The following is a 17827-nucleotide window of genomic DNA, read 5'->3' on the forward strand; positions in this document are numbered from 1 at the left end:
GAACCAAAGTGAAAGTGGATAAATATTGCTTTGTGTTTTAATTTTCCTACTTTGTGATGGTTTTACTAGGTGTTCTTCAGACTAGCATGTGCACAAGAGCCTTCTTGTGATATTACACTGCTTATCTAGATAGCCACAAAGCTTTTATCTGCTTTGCAGCTCAGTGTCTCTCCCTCCCTCACAGCAATGTTTACTATTTCTGGTCCTTATGTGATCTAATATAAAAATTTAATTAGGTTCTCCCTTATTCAGTTACTGATTACGGCTCTCTTTGTTTGCTCTATCAACATAACCTACATAATAAGAATAAGCAAGATCAATTTTGTCATAAAATTCATTACATTTGACTAAAGGCTGGTGGTGACCTGCAGAGAACACAGAGCGCAGAGCTTGGAGTCTAAAGTCCTGGGTTCAGGTTTGGCCCCTGCTGCCTACCTGAGGTGTTATGTCAAGTTACTTTATTTTCCTGAATCTGTGTTTCTTCCTCTGTAAAATGAGGGGTTTGGACTAGATAAAAGTTCCTTTCTGCTCCACTATTCAATAAATACCTGCCTGCAAGGGTTCATTATTTCAAGTTTCTTTTTCAATAGTTGGGAAATTTTGGGATGAAGCATTGGTAGGTATTCTGTCAGTCTCAAGGGATGGCTCTTGTTTTGTTTTTTAAAACATTCATTGAAGTTTGGGTGCACTTGGGGACATGGATCTGACAGTAGGGGAAACTTTGAAGAAGTAAGCTGTAAGCTTGTGTTGGTCCAAAGATGGGCTGAAAAGTATGCAGGTCTTGTTTATTCATCATTATTCAGAATCTTTAAGCCTCTGGAGAATTAAAAAGCTGCACACAACATGTTTGTTCCCCCCATGGAGCTTATTTTCTTTTAAAAGCAGCTAGCTCTTAGAAGAGTAGATCATTAGGAGGTAAATAGGACTGAATCAACTTCTTCCTTAGAAGATAGGATTTTTGGTGTATCTGAATCTGTGTAATGAAATATGTCATGGAAGTCTTATCAGAAGGTGAAATAATACCTAGTTTTTAAAAATCATTATTAAAGAATGATTCTGCATAAAGAATCTGAGGGGAAAAGTCTTTTGTGACCAGATCTTTGGAGTCCCATGCCCTAGGCATGGTCAGCTATTGTTTAGAAGGAATCTTGGTTTCATGGTGATCTTCAGGTATGCCAGAATCTTTAGTCTGGGAGTACACAGTTGAAGAAGAAAAGGCTTGGTCTCTGGACTCATAGTTACTAAAAGGAGCCTACTGTGTAATTTCCATTCAGTTTGGGCATGAGAGTGCCCAGTGTCAACCAGGGGCCCTTTTCCACATCCTTTACTGATTTCCAACAGTGTCATTGATCTCTGTATTCCCATGGATTCTGCCAATGACACGGGGATTCCCTGGTTTCCTTCAGGTTACAATCTCACCTTCTACAGAAGGTTTTCCTGATTTCCCTTAATGCTAGTGCTCTCCCTCTGTTCATTATCTCCAGCTTGCCTTGTCTATATCTTACTTGTACGTAATTGTTTACACGTTGTCTCCCTCATTAGACCGTGAGCTCCTTGAAAGTAGGGACCGTGACTCCCCAGGCACTTAACACAGATCTTGGCACCAAGGGGGAACTTAATGTTGTTTGTCCTTCATTTTCAAAGAAGACCAGTGTGGTGTCATGACTTGTACATGAATTGGGTTTAAGTGAGGCAGAGTTGCTCAAAGCCTTCACCCTCGCTCTCTCTGAGTTACCAAAGTCTGGCGGCAGGACAAAAGTCAAGCTGACTTGCGATGGCCCATGATGCAGTGGATGAGCTTGGTGTCTTCAGTGTCTGACCAAGCTCCATGTACTCCTCAGTGCCTGCTTTAGCCACCTTCATGGCTGGTTCACAGAGAGAAATCTTCACATGCTTGGGGTAGACATCCCCCTAACTCACTGATATGTTTGAGGCTTGTCAGTTATGCCCAGCCTGGTTTAGCCATCTGCCCAGACAGTTATATCAGAATGGGACTGCTGAGCATGCTTTTTAGAGCCACAGGTGAGAGTTGGGTGACAGGTGGACACCAAAGGTTGGATGAGCAGCCCTGAAAAGGGCTCCACACGTCCTCACACCAGGGTGCTAGTTCTCTTGAACATCCCAGGAGAGAGATAAAATGTTTGCTGAAGGGTTTGAGAGCATCTACTATAGGCTTTTTTAAGGGGGGGTCTTGTTGACACACCCTTCACCTTAAAAGTGTTTACTCCCCCACTTTAGACAGGCTTAAAGGTAAACATACAAAGTTGTTTGTGTGTGCTTCTAGTGATAATCTTAACACCAGCACAAGTGTAACCTTTCAGAGAAATAGTTTGTTGATTAACTGAGCTTGAGAATAACAGATTTTCACACTGCAAATTCTATTAATTGTTGGTCTTAATGGCATTAATTTAGTTATAGCCATGCATCGAATATGTATTTTCTTCAAAGATTATGAACATTTTTAGCCAGACTTCTCAGGCCCGTGTAAATATTAGCTGTGTAACGTTGACATTAGCCAAAGTGTGGGTTTCAGTATTTCAGTGTAGACTTCCTGTTCTCTCTCTTCTCTGTAGACTTTCTTCAGGCCAGGAGTGAATAGTGAGGCTCACTCTATAATTGAAGTGAAATGTGATGTTTCTAGAACCTAAATAGTTCCTTTCAGAATTGCAAAGGACTTCTCAAAGGCATCTTAGTTCTGGTGGATTGCACATATGGACCAAAACTGGGGGAAAAAAAGTTTTTTTGGAAATCTCCCTTCTCTAGACTTAAAGTGTTTCTCTGGCTCTACAGAATCTTAACTGTTCAAGCTGTGAGACTTAAAGACAAAATGTTTCCTGCTAATTATTAACAGTTACCCTGTAAGAAGAGAGCCATTATAGGGGCAGTGAACTTTGGCATGCTGCCTCCTTTTACCACCCAAACAATGCAAAATGTGTGTGTTGGGGGGGGCGGTGTGTGTGTGGGGGTGATGGTGGCAAGGGATACCAGAGTGTTGGCACCAATTAGTCCTGAGATTACTAAAAGAGGATTGCAATTTCAAGGCCAAAAAAAGAGTAGGGAGTGGGTAAAAGGATTTGAAATGAGATTATGGGACCTAAATGCTCCTTGCTTTTGTTCAGGAAGTAATTCCACAGTTTTGCTCAAGCCAGTGAGACAATCCAGTTTAGGGTCTGAAGTGGTAGATCAATGTCCTGGGGCTTCTTAAATGCTTAAAAATAAGTGGATCTCCTGTTGTACTTGTCAAGCTTCTCACTCAGACAGCAACACAAACCCAAAGTTCTCTAAACAAACAAACAGGGAGGAAAGCTGTCAGAGCATCAAAAGTGTTGCCTTCTCTTGAAAGGAAATTTTCAGTGTGTCATCCATCTTCAAGGAGAAGGGTCTACAACATCTTGGTAGGTGTTTCCCAGCCTACCGTTCATGTTAACTTTCAGACAAGTGGAAGATCAGCTTTATCTTCAGTCCAACTCAGTTCTTACAAATGTGTTCATCAAAGCTGATGTTTAGGTAGCCCGTAAAGCTTACAAAGCTTGTTTACGTATGTTAAGAGGCAGCTTGATGGCTCCAGCAGATGGAGTGCCGGAGTTGGAGTCAAGATGTGAGTTCAGATCTTACCTCTGACACATAGTAGCTGTGTGACCTTGGGAAAGCCATTCAACCACGCCGGGCCTCAGTTTCCTCAACAGCAGAATGAAAGGTGGTAAAGGCATTTAATGCCTTGTTGTGAGGATCAGATGGGATAACACACATAGAAGTCTTTGCAAACCTTAAAGCACCGCATAAATGGTTCTATTACCGTTCTTACCTCCTTTCAGCTTTACTCCAACCCCATAAGGTAGTTAGTGTTATAATGCACATTTTGAAGAAGAAATAGCCACAGACAGGTTCAGTGACTTGCCTGTAATTACAGAGATGATAATGGGTCAATCAGCCTATAAATATTTATTAAGTGCCTACTGTATGCCAGGCACTGTGCTAGGTGCTGAGGATGCAAAGAAAGGTCCCTGCCCTCAAGGAACTCATAATCAAACGGGGAAGACAACATGCAAACCACTACAGTCAGTCTTCAACTTTTGTGTATTTAAATGTCTCAGCTTCAAGCATTCCTGTGATTTTATTAGTAGCCTCATTTTCATTTTGGCTACCAAGCACATTGACAGCTATGGGCAATAGAGAAAGAGTGAGAGGGGAGCAAATATCTGGTCTCTCCTGCTGCTGGTGGCCAGGCTTCGGAGAGTCTTGGCCAGAGGCAGCAGGGCTCGCCCCAGGTGGAAGTTCCAACTCGCAGTAGGGGCTGGGGACTCACTCCAAACATGTGCTTTTCATCAGGGAACAGTTAACGGGAGCCCAGAAGGCAATTTGTGAAGGCAGGTTGCCCTTTTCCTATTTTGGGGGAGAGGGTTCTTCGGACACCGCTAATGCCTCTGCCCCTTCTCCCATCTTGCATTGCCTGTCCTCTCTCCTGCATTTTATGGGTTATTTCATGGTCACTATATTAGGAAAAGTGCATATTATCAGAATTAATGTTTTACTATAAAGATTTATGTGCAGAAAAGTGTATTTTCAGCAATCTCTAGAGAAATATTACAGTTTTTAGTGGTCGAGGGAACCTAACCCCGTATTTCCCATAGGGTCAATGTGTCAACAATATCATTTTTCACTTTTGCCTCATTTTCTAGGAACATTGCCCCTGCAAAAGTTGAGGATATACTCTATATATATATATATATATATATATATATATATATATATATATATATATAATATAATATATATATATAAACAAGTTACATCCATGATAAACTAGAACAATCAACAGAGGGAACCCCACTTGAATTAAGGGGATTGCTTGCAGTCAAAGACCCTTCTAAAATGTATTTGTGTTTCCTGCCTAGGTAGAGTGTACTCAGTGGCATTCTGTCTTTGGTGATGGAATCTTTATGTGACGTGATGATTATCTTTCTGTGTGTGCATCAAGAGTGAAAGCTGTCCCGAATGTGATATCTCCAATTTATATAGGGCTATATGGCCTACAAATTGTTTTCCTTATAACAGCTCTCCCAAGTAGCATATTATTAATCCCATTTTACAGATTTCTTTACTAAGTACCCTAAATAGAAACCATCAGCCTCCCAACCTGCCCTGATCTTTCGTCCTGCTTGTTTTTTGTGTTATCAGGTCTTGGCACATGGTAAGCAACTTAGTAAATGTTTCTTGACCTGACTTGACTTGACAGATGAGGACTCTTTGAGGCTCAGAAAAGTAAAATAATTTGCCTGTGGCCATAGAGCTAGTTAGTTGCATCAGATTCAGGTATTTGAACCCAGGCGTCAATTCTAAATGTAGCCCTATTTCCATTATAAAATATAATACCTTTCTAGTGAATGCCTTTCATTTTACACAATATTTTCATTTTTGCCCCCTCTGTGAGCTAGTAAGTGCAAATATTTATTCATCCTCATTTGACAGATTAGGAAACTAAGGCTGGGAGGGGTAAGATGACCTCTTTAAAATTATGCTGCCTATAAATCTCTGAATCTCAGGCCTGCAGAATCCAGGTCTTTTGCATGAAGCATCCCAAGTTGTACAGTAACATAGGTTACTCAGGACATTATTTTGAAAATTATTTTGAGCATGTCCTTCACTTGTATGTATTTTCTTGTAATTCACAATTTCTCGTGATTGTAGTAAGCAAAAGCAAAACCATTTCATCTAAGACAGAGGTTGCTCAGGCTCCAGTTAATTGAAGCTTTAATTGCATTTGACTCCATAATACACAACATGGATTTTTTGGGTTTTTTTTTTTTTGCAGCAGACTTGCCTTTCTAATTATGTTTACTTATGTTAATAATAAAATGAGTTTGTATTCCCTGTGCATACCCTGGCTTGGCAGGCTGGGGAGGTAGCCTAGAAACATTCTGGACATTGGGGGGGGAAAGCCAGCCTGAGGATAAAAAACTGACTAGCCAGCTAAACCACATGTCAGTGATCCTGATTTTATCATTGAAATTGCTGTAAAATTGGGAAGAAAATGTTTGGTTTACAAGTTGTCTAATCCAGACATACAGGGAATGGTCCCAAGAAGCAGTTTGGTAATTTATTAACTATGGTATTATTCTGAATACAGGTAGCTTTTTCCTTTCTGAAATTTGATTTATTTAAAATAGCTTCTTGGTATCCCTTCTGTTCCCTGAACTAGCATTCTTGCCTCCAAGATTTTACAGAGAGGCATCTTGTTCCAAAGCCTATCGACCCCATCTCTCAGTTGGTGGAGACTAGGGCTGAGTGGTAGAAGAGTCTTGATCACCAAAAGGTCCTCTGGTTTTTCTTGCCACATAGATTGCCCTAGGCTGCTGCTCACAGCAGATCAGTTACATGGAGCCCAAGGTCATAGAACAGAAAAGTAGCTAGGAAGGGAAGGCCCTGGGGAGGGGGACATGAGGTGTGGTGGATGCCTTGGAGTGCTGGAGTTCCTAAGCATTGCAGCTTCTGGGGTCTCCTAATGGGAAATAGTGATAAGGAGTAATTACTTTCTGGTGTGTCTATATGGACAGGACAGTATATGAACTAATACAGTATGAACAGTTTATGACACTCTACAAAGAAGCTGGGGGTGGTTGGGAGAGATAATAAAGAAATGTAAGATACAATCCCAGCCCTCGTTGGGAGAGACACAAGACCTTTGAAAAACAATGAGATATAACGTATGCTTGGTGCCCACGTGATTGGTCATGGGCATGAGTTTAGACAAGGGCAGGAATCCAGGGAGTAGAATAAAGAATCAGAAGGAAAACCTGAATTCTAACAAGACATTTGACAAAATCATAATATACCTTCTTCTACAAGATAGTGAAATGTGGGCTGACAGTGCAGTTAGGTTGATTTGGAACTAGTAGAAAGACCCAAATACAAAGAGGGAGGGAGGTTAGCCTGTAACCTCATTCTGTTGAACATTTTTATTCATAACTTGAATGAAGACATGTCAACCACCAATTTGATAAGCATACCAAGCCGGGAGAAATAGCAAGAAAGAATGTGGATTTTAAAAGATTTTTAAACGTTGCTATGATGGGCATAATATAACATGGGGGGAATATACCAAATATAAGATACAAGATCCTGACTGAAAAATCCCAGCTATGCAAATACAGAATAGAGGGCACATAAGTTTTTAGTGGGCTTATAATTTCAGTGTGAATTCAACAGTATTATGTGGCCAGCCAAAAAAACTAACGCAATCTTAAGCCGCATTTATAGGAATCTGGTGTTCAGAGCAAAGGAGGTATTGGTTATATAGCACTCTACCCTAGTTAGATGATATATGGAACATTATTCTCAGTCATCTAGGGCATGTTTTAGGAGGAACTTTGACAAGCCAGAGATTTTCTAAAAGAAGGAAAGGGAACTGATGAGAGGACTGCAAAGGCAGATCATTTGAAAGAACTAGAGAAGGTGGGGATGGGATTAGTGTGATACTACTTTTATCTGTCTTCAAAGATTTAAAAGGGTTAGGTAGAAAAGAGATTAGGTTTACTCTGATTGACTCAAGAAGACACTGCTAATGGGAGGTCTGAGGGGAGCAGTTTTCCACTCAACCTAAGAGCCCCTGCAATAAGACTGACCACTAGGTTGACCACAAGGTAATGAATTTTTCAGCTGCAACAAGTTTTTTTTTTAATTCAGTTTTATTTTCAGTTCCAAATTCTCTTCCTTCCTTTCCCTTTACCACCCATTGAGAAGACAAGAAAATCAAAGCATGTTACAAATTCTGATAGTCATGCAAAATAAATTTCTGCATTAGCTGTACTTTCCCCTCCAAGAGAGAAAGAAAAAAGGAAAACAAATATTCTGCAGTCCATCACTTCTCTCTCTGAAGGTGGATAGAATGTTTTATCATGAGATCATGAGTCCTTTGCAGTTGTGATTAGTTGTTGTATTGATCAGAGTTTCTAAGTCTTTCAGAGTTAATTTTCCTTAAATATTGTGGTTATTGTACAACTTGTCCTGCTCACTTCACTTTGCATCATTTCATATAAGTCTGCCCAGGTTTCTTTGAAACCATCCCCTTCATCATTTCTTACAGCATAGTAAGTATTCTATCACATTCGTATGCCATAACTTGTTCTGCCATTCCCCAGTTGATGGGCATTAGTTTCCCATTCTTTAATATTACAAAATGAATATTTTTGTGTGTATGAGTCCTTTTCTTCTTTCTTTGGTCTCTCTGAAGATACCTAGTGGTGGTATCATAGAATTAAAGGGTATGAACAGTTTAATAGAAGAGTTGAACCAATTCACAGATCCACCAGCAGTTGATTAATGTTTTCCCACTGCCCCTTCCGAATTTGTCTTTTTGTCACCTTAGCTCATTTCATGGATTTAAGGTGGTACCTGAGAGTTGCTTGAATTTGCATTTCTTTAATTATTAGTGATTAGAACATTCTTTCATATAAATATTGAGAACTTAAATTTATTTCTCTGAAAATTACCTCTTCAAAACTTTTGACCATTTTTTAATTTGGAGAATTGCTCTTGTTATAAATTCAACTCAGTTTTCTATATATTTTAGAAATGAGACTTTTATCAGAGGAACTTGCTGCAAAGATTTTTTTTTCTATTTCCTGCTTCCCCCCCCCCCAATTTTAGCTGCATTGGTTTTGTTTGTGCAAAACCTTTAAAATTTTATGTAGTAATTTTACCTCCTGTGAAGTTCTTTTTCTCTTGTTCGTAAGATGACATAGTGGATAGAATGCTAGACTTGAAGTCAGGAGACCTGGGTTCAAATCCTGCCTCTGATAGTAGCAGTGTATGACCATGGGAAAGTCACCCACTCTCTCTGAGACTTAGTTTCCTCATCTGTGAAATAAGGATGTTGAACTAGATGGCCTCTAAGGCTAGATAGACTCTAGCTCTAAATATTTGTTCCTAAGATTATTAACTCAAAGCACAATCTATATCTTTGGAACCCCTGACTCACACCTAAGTTTTGGTAAGTTGGCCAGGTTTTGAAATTCCATTTCATATTATCTCTTCATACCCTTCTTATGTCTGCTATTATATCAATTTCCTTGAGTTCAGGGACCATATGTTTATTTCCCTCCTAGCCATTTCTACCTAGCCAGTCTTTGGATCTTATAAGAAATTATGAATGGATTATACCTACCACGGTCTTTTCCCCACAATCCACCATTTTTGTCCATTAAAGTCCTCCTCTTCAGGCCCTGTTCCAGATACTTTTTTTGCCATGAAGTCATTCTTTCATGATAGGTAATCCCCTTTCCCATTTCTCTTTCCCCATATGTCTCATAATACTTTGCCTCAACCCATCCTTTGCAATAATTTTGTTCTCTCTAGTATCAGTTACTTGTATATCCATCTTTTGTCACTCACCACAGCACACAGTGCATAATACTTAGGCCCTTAGCTCAAATCTAGAAAAACCCGATGCTTATTTTCATATGTGAATTGTCACATGTAATTATGATGTATGCATATTAGGAACTCCAAGATGTTTCCTCAGCATCCATTGTGCTATGTCTTTTCTCTGGCATTGAATGTTTCTTCTAATATTCTTGCAAAGTAAGAGATATGACTGAATTGTATGGCTCTAATTTTATGATGGACACTTGAAAGGGTTGAGGCAAGCCCCTGTTAGAACACTTGTCATGTTAGGCAACGTGATTTAGTGAAGTGGTCACTTGACTGGGAGTCAGGAATTGATGATTCTAGGCCTGGCCTTTCCCACCTTGGGCAAGTCACACTGACCCTCTTAGCCTCAGTTTGCTCCCTTATAAAATGAGAGAGGTTGGGCCAGATGACCTCTCAAGTCTCTTCTTTAGCATTCCATGATTCTTTACATGGCCTTAGATTAGCACACTGATTGCCTCTTACTGTGTAGTGGAAGAACAGCTGAACCGATGGAAGATGACCATCATCAGAAGTCATATAGAGACTGATAGAGTCATAGATTTTGTGCTAGAAGGAGCCTTGGAAACCAGCTAATTCAGTCTCCTCATTTTACTGATGAGGCACTGAGATCTAAAAGATGGCTAGTGTCTTGGTCAGAATCACATTACAGATCAGTTTTTTAAAAAAAAGTAAGCATTCAAACCCAGACCCTCTGTTTCCAAATCCCAATCACTTTTCACTATACTCCTTCCCCTACACTAGAAATCTCTAGTGACTACTATAGGATTGCTATTGCCAATTAATTTCAATATCATAACATTGCACTAAATTGGATGAGGAATTAGAAAAGTGTTTTGAGATCAAATAGATTTAAGGGTACCCATGGGCAGAAGAGAAGGGGAGGGATAGACTGCCATCCTCTCATTTTAACCGTCATTGATCTCAAAAACTAAATTCTCTGTACAGAGAAGGGATGTTTTAGAAATCACATACAGCGTCTGGATTAGTTGCAGCAGTAACAAGCAGGAGCCATACTTAGCATCACATAGCTAGACAACCAATACTGGGGGTCCTGGGGTGCAGTTGAGCCTTAGGCATCATAGGCAGACTCATTACAATTGAAACTGTGTGGCTCAGACAGGTGAGGATGATGGATGAGGACAGGATAGATACACAGCTGCTTCCTGGTGAGTCAGGTTGGATGGGGTGGGGGGGGGGACGTGTTTGAAGAATAGAGCCAAAGTTTATGACTTGGAACAACATTGCATAAATCTTCTTTGTTACTAGATTGTAAGTTCTTTGAGGATGAGGAGAATGTCATCTGAATTTTATATTTTCCCCTTTACTTGGCATACATTTTATGCTCAGTGGATGATTGGTAAATGTTGGATTGAGTTGTTATGTTACTGCTAGGGAAATAAAATTCTGTAAGTCAATCACATGGATAGGCTACAAACAAAAAATTGAGGGGACTCTATTTGAGATTGTGTTGACACTATCTTCAGGGACTTACCGGGAGACAGATTATAATCATTATGGAGAAAATTATAGGCTCCTTTTTCCTATATGTAAGTAACAGAGATGATAGTAGCAGAATCCTTGCAAATGAAGGATATCTTGGTGTGTATATGCAGCCACAATAATGATCACAGTGCATGCTACATAGTAGGCACTTAGTAAATCCTTGCTGACTTGACTATACAGGTGTGGAACAAGGTTGAGTGATGTAGGAATAAAAAGAATTGAAAAAGTAATGCCCCATGTGTATCAAAACTTGAAAAAGAAGAAACCATTACCGCTACATAAGTACTCGAGGAATGATCAGGGAAGTTGCCAAGAAAATCAAAGGCCTGGGAGCATATATAGGGAAGGACAAGAGATATGAACCCAAAGTGAAGCTGTAGGATTTATATTATTTCCTGTCTAAAGTTCCTCAGTCCCAGAAGGCTAAAGCTGCTTCTTGGTTTTTTTCCCCTTTTTTTCAGGATATAGCAATAAAGGTGTGGAAATTGTTGATATTTAGTGTCTAACAAAGGAAATCTCAACCCAGGGGGGTCTATGGACTTAAAAAATTTTTTTGAATCATTATATTTTAATATAATGTTTCCTTTCTCATCTTACATACTTTTTAACTTTATGCATTTAAAGGCATTATTTTGAGAAAGTATCTAGTCCATGGATTTCACCAGAATGCTGGAGGAGGTCTGACACAGAAAAGGTTAAGAACCTGTGGCCTAGTATTTTAGGAGGGTGAGTTTATTAATAAGCAGCTCTTCACTCATCAATTGGGATTGATCAGGGAGGAAGAAAGTCAAACAGCAGAAAAATTTTGAGTTATGATACATTTTAAAGGTTATTAAATCTTACTAAATTTCTAGTATGTATAGTTCCTTCAACTAAATATTTGTAAGTGTTTTCAAGCTGAGCCCCTGTGCATTTTTGTCCTTTAATAAATAAGGTGCATTGATGACTTGTGTAATAATTATATACTAGTAGTACTTCTCAAGTGTTTTTAAAATACGGTTCAGTTCTTCCCTCCCCCCACTCTTGTTTGTTATTCATTTATTTATCACCCCCACTCCTTACCCCTTAGACAACTTAAAAGTAAACATCACCCCAGCCTTGGTCAAGAATTATCACAAATTTCACAGTAGTTCAGTTTAACAAGGTCTATCTTAAATAACCTAGTTCTAGAAGAAGAGCCCTTCAGAAGAGACTGTATTCAAATAAGTTCTGGTGAATTGAGAAAATGTGAATTTTCTTTTCACAGTAATTATATGATTTGTGACGTAGCCATCCCGAAGAACTGAATCAGAACAAGGACATTGTGCTCTCTATAGAAGTCTTGGAAAAGTCAACTCTGTGTAGTAATAAACTCTATAAAGTTAATGCCTCTCATTTAGAGTATAGAGAGTGAGCATAGTGGAAACAGCACTGATTATCATGAGTTAGAAAACCTAGCTTCTGCTTTTCCCTTCCGCCATCTTGCTGTGTGACTCAGGCAAGTGACTTGGGCCTTAGTTTCCTCATCTCTAAAAAGACAAGAGTTGGATTTAATGATTGAAGATCCCTTCCAGTTCTAATATGGAATGATTGTAAAAAGAAAAAAATTTGGCAGCCTTCTTGTAGCGGTATGTACTGGAAAATCAGCATCCCAAATCAGGATCCATAGTGAAGAGGCTTTACAAGGGCAGCTGAGGTGATAAAAGTAATAAAAGCTGGTGCTACTTTTAACAGGGACATGAAATCCACATGTACTCATAAATTGGTTGCCAGTATTTTCAGTTTAGATATTTCCTTAACTGATCAGCTATGTCCAGTGAATTAGCATTCAATTTTATTTTACTGAAGTGAAGAATGTTTCGGGATTTTTTTTTTCCATTAAGGAAAAAGAAGTTCTGATTCTATTAAATTATAAGCAGCATGTAGAGAGTACTTTGCAAGATTAGAAGACCTGGATTCTGGTTCATTCCTTCCCTTCTCTTCCCTACCTCCCTCCTTTCCGACCTCTTTCCCTCCTTCCTTCCTTTTTCCAAAGTGGTAGCTTGAGGGGTTGCTGTAGATAGAATGTACTCAGACCTTAGTAAGGCCTTTCATAAAGTATCAAATGAGATAATATTTATGAAGCTCTCAGCACAGTACCTTGCCCCATAGTAGGTGCTCAATAAATGATTCTTCCATTCCGTATCTCATACTCTTCTTATGGAGATGTGGACCAGACAGACAATATTACAATGGATTCAGACCTGGATGGATGGCCAGACTCAACAAAAAAATTGTCATGGAAAGTAGTCTGTAGTAGAGTACCCCAGGGATCTGCATTTGGTATTGTTCTGTTTCATGTTTTTAATCAACGACTTGTTAAGGGCACAGATGGCACGCTTACCAGATTTGCAGATGACATTAAGCTGGGAGGGATAGCTACACGTTGGAGGGTAGTGAGGATCCAAAAAAATCTTGGCAGGCTAGAACACTAGACTAAATCTAATAAGATGAAATTCAGTGGGGATATATGTAAAGTCTTACACGTGAAATAAAAAAAAAATCAATTTCAGAAGTATGTGACAGGGGAAGTACGGCTTCACATTGGAAAAGATTCAGGGATTTTTAGTACAATATGTATCAAGAATGTGATGTGCCAGACAAAAAAAAGATAATGCTTTCACGAGCATTGTTGAACAGTATAGGCTCCAGAACTAAGGAGGTGATAGTCCCCCTATGGTCTGCCCTTATTAAATCTTTTTTTGGGGGAGGGGGGGCGTTCAACCCTGAACATTAGGTTTTAAGAGAGAAATTGGTAAGCAAGAGAATGAGGAGAGGAGGCAACCTGGATAGTGAAGAGCCTTAGTCCGTATCATAAGATGAGTTGATAGACCTAGGGCTGTTTACTTTGGGGAGAAGACTCTAGAGAGACATAATGGCTTCAAAGGCTCTTATATTGAAGGATTAGATTTTTTTCTATCAAAGACCCAATTTAGGTTTCATGTCAGAAGAAACTTCCTAACTAGCTGTTCAGAAGTGGAATAGGTTGCATAAAGTGGTGCTGGGTTTCTCACTCCCCACCCCTTAGATATTTCATTTAGAAGTTGAATGACTACTTGTTGGTTATACTACACCGAGAATTCTTTTGGGGTATATGTTGGCCTAGATGGGCCACCAAGCCTCCTCCCAAATTGCTGAATTCTGTTTAGAGTATATGTTGAACTAGATGACCACCAAGGCCCCTTCCAACTTGAAGAATTCTGTAATTTGGTGTGCTTTTCACAGAGATGCTGTTTTCTTACCTGTGAAATGAGGGAAATACATTAGGTGACTTCTTAGATTCTTTCCATCTCCAAAATTCTGTGATTCTGTGCTAAACAGCTTGCCCAAGATCTTATAGCTAATTGTTAGTTGACACAGTTACTACTGAAACCAAGGTAGCACCATTTTGAAATTTTAGAAAAGAATTAAGCTTTTTTTGGGGTAGGGGAGAGGGAGGTAAAAGGGAATAAGGGATGTAAGGCTTCCTTCCACTACATCATACTACCTTTCAACTCTGTGAGTCTACTGTCCTTCTAGCTTTATGATTCACTTAGTAGTAACTCCCATTTATATGGTACCTTAAGGGTCTAGGTCTTCAGATCCCATGATTCTTCTTTCTGTAGGATTTTGTGGTTCATTCTGAATGTGATGATGTAGAACAGCATTTCCATTATGCCTGTAGGCTGGCTTTAGTGGTGTATTTAGGTAAGCTCTTAAAAAGCAATGCAACATTTCTCCTTCCCTTGCAGAGGTGGGGATACTATAGGTGTCAGATCAGCCACATCTCCTCCCCCCCCTTTTTTTTTAATGACAGAGGAAAAGCTCACTGGTATTGGAGTGGAGGGCCTGTTTATATTTTGAAATGACTATGGTATAAAAACAAAAAGCACCAAATAAAGATGAAAGAAAGAAAGGGTATTCTGGGGGTAGCACATCAGGAAAATTATCTTAGAAACTTGAAATTATATCTTATGGACTTTGGCAAATTTTTGAATATTTGGGAAAGCAAATACCACTACTGCCCCACCCCCTCACCCATAAATTTACCCTCATGAGATAATATTTATGAAAAACACTTAGCACAGGGCCTGGCACATAGTAGGCTCTAAATAACTATGTATTTCCTCCCTCTGAAAGAACTACATGTTTTAACTATTAACTTATTAAATTATTTAAATTAATTTATTTAATTATTGACTATTTAATATAAAATGTAAATATAAATTTAAGTAAATTTAATATTTAATTATTAATTTAACATTTAACTATTGTTAACTAATGTTTTACTACATATGTAACATGCAGATCTTCCTTTCAGTACTTCAGTCTGGTGAAAGGCCCAGGTTTTGCCTGATGGAAATAGATCTGGGTGTTTTGGCAGTTGTCAATAGTGAGAATGAAAGGCTTAACAAGTGACCATCTTTTTTGACTGGTTGAGGGAAGGGTTGGGAAATAGAGGATTGGATGCCTTTAGATCTTAACTTACTGGTTCCTATGGTTATGCAATACTCCTGGCTGTAACGTGATACAAAACATGTGTCTTCCAAAGTGTCAACAGAGGTCACCTGCCAATGAGCTTCAAGGAAGTGCAATGGAAATGATAAACTGAGAACCCTCAGGATAATATCACAGAAGCAGAAAGCCCTCTTTGGATCATGTTCAGAATTAGAACTTAAGTACAATCTTCCCCAGGTTCTCATGTGACTTTGCAGTTTTCCTGTGAAATTCACCAACCATAGGAGAGTTACATTCATGTAAACACAGTCTTGTTGTTGGTTTAAACATGAAAAGCAGTTGGTGCCATGTACTTTGGTCCTGAAAGCTGGTCCTGTTACTTCTAATAATAATTATCGTCACTTTCTTGTAACACGCATACAATTAAGCAAAACAAAGCAACACAGATTGGTCACATTTGAAAATGTATGCCTCATTACACACCTGTAACCCACCACCGTTCTGTCAACTGTAAGTTCTCTCAGGTCACAGTTGATTGCTGCCTTCATGGGCATTGAAGTCTATAGTGTTGTTTTGGTTATGTTATAGTAGTCGTTATTTAATTTTTTCCTCCTAAGTTGTACTTACCTTGCATCCTTTAATGCAAGGCTTTCAGTTTTGTCTAAATTCATATTTTTCATTTTTGATGTAATAATATTCTATTTTTAATAGTTTTAGTTTATATAGAGCTTTAAGATTCACAAATCATTTTATAAATTTTATCTCAATAATAATAACAATAATGATAGTTAATATCTATGTAGTGCTTACTGTGTGCCAAATACTGTGCTCAGCACTTTATAATTATTGTCTCATTTCGTGCTCACAACAGCCCTGTGAAGTGATGCTGTCATTACCCCCGTTTTACAGATAGGAAACTGAGTCAGAGGTTGAATGTCTTGCCTAGGGTCACACAGCAAATCAGTGTCTGAGGTGGGATTTGAACTCATGTCTTCCTGACCTCAGGTCCACTACTCTATCTGCTGCTGTACCACCTAGCCTGCCTCGTATGCTACATTTTGTTCAGCCATTCCCAATCATTGGGTATACATTTTCTTTCCAGTTATTTGCTACTGCAAAAAGTACTTTTAGCAGAACTGGGGTAGTGTTAAAAAGATAGAGAGATCTGTAGATCTGTCTATCTGCGTATATCTGTATCCATCTGTCTGTCTGTCTGTTTCTTCTTTCCTTGTTTTCCTTAGGAGGGTTTATGCCTAGAACAGATATTGCTGGGTTGAAGGTTGTAAAACGATGGAGTGACTTTTTAGTATTGTTCTAAAATGCTTTCCAGAAGAGTTGAACAAAGTCACAGCTTTGCCAGCAGTGTATTGTTAGTGTGACTGTCTTTCCACAGACCCTCCAGCATTTATCATACTGAGTCTTGACAACTCTTATTGCATGTCAGGGAAGCACTATCCCGTCATCTCCTCTTCAATCAATGGACAAGCATCTGTTAAGTACCTGCTATGTGCCTGTCCCCCTGCTGGGCTCTGGGGATACAAATACAGGAATGAAACAAGTCCTACTCATAAGCTACATTCTAATGGGACAACAAGTGTATATAAAAATATACACAGCACAAATTTAAAGTTGATAAACATACACACAGAGTAGTTTGGAAAAGAGAGCACAAGCAATTGAAGAGGATCAGGGAAGGCTTCGTGAGGAAAGATGATGCTTAAGATTTGTCTTAAGGAAGAGAGAGACTCTGAGAAGGATGTAAGCGGGAAGTGCATTCCAGGAAAGAGGGGAGAGGGGGGCTCTGAGAAGGAAGTAAGGAGGGTGAATACATTCCAGGAAAAAGAGATGGCCAGTAGAAGAGCAAGGGGTAGGAAACAGAGTGTCTTATGTGAAGAACAGAGAGAAGACCAGTTTGGCTGGAGAGTGCTAGAGTTTTCTACCTCTGAGAAATGAGGACAATAATATTTGCGCCATTGTGTCGTGGGCTGTTTTGAGGAAAGCTCTTTTGTATGAAGCTCTATACAGATCTGAATTATTCATATATTAAAAATTGGTCTTTTGTTTGAAAGGAGGGGAAGAGTGTATTTCTTAGAGAGTGAAATCAAGCTAGCTTTCTTAGGGATAAGAACTGGACCTGTGATTTCACAGGTACAGTGACTCTTGGGTGAGGGAACACCCTCTACCAATGCAGCTTAGCACCTTCTCTACAGCTTTTTTTTTTTGAAGCAGTCAGGTCTAAGTGACTTGCCCAGGGTCACACAGCTAATAAATGTCTGAGGCTGGATTTGAACTCAGGTCCTCCTGACTGCTCAATCCATTGTGCTACCTAGATACTTCTCTGCAGTTTTCTTCTTAGGAGCCTGTGGCACCTAAAGGCTAAGTGACTTGCTTAGGGTTACCTGCCAGTGTGTTTCATGGGTGGACTTTGAACCTGGGTCTT

General features: G+C 39.2%; 1 protein-coding gene across 6 annotated transcripts in view; it reads left to right on the forward strand.

Moving 5' to 3' along the window:
• FOXN3 (forkhead box N3) overlaps positions 1-17827 on the forward strand; it is a 504847-nt gene that overhangs the window by 312513 nt on the left and 174507 nt on the right. The window lies entirely within an intron of this gene.

Source organism: Phascolarctos cinereus, unplaced genomic scaffold (assembly GCF_003287225.1).
Source record: "Phascolarctos cinereus isolate Bilbo 61053 unplaced genomic scaffold, phaCin_HiC Scaffold_3;HRSCAF=262, whole genome shotgun sequence".
Taxonomy (NCBI): Eukaryota; Metazoa; Chordata; class Mammalia; order Diprotodontia; family Phascolarctidae; genus Phascolarctos; species Phascolarctos cinereus.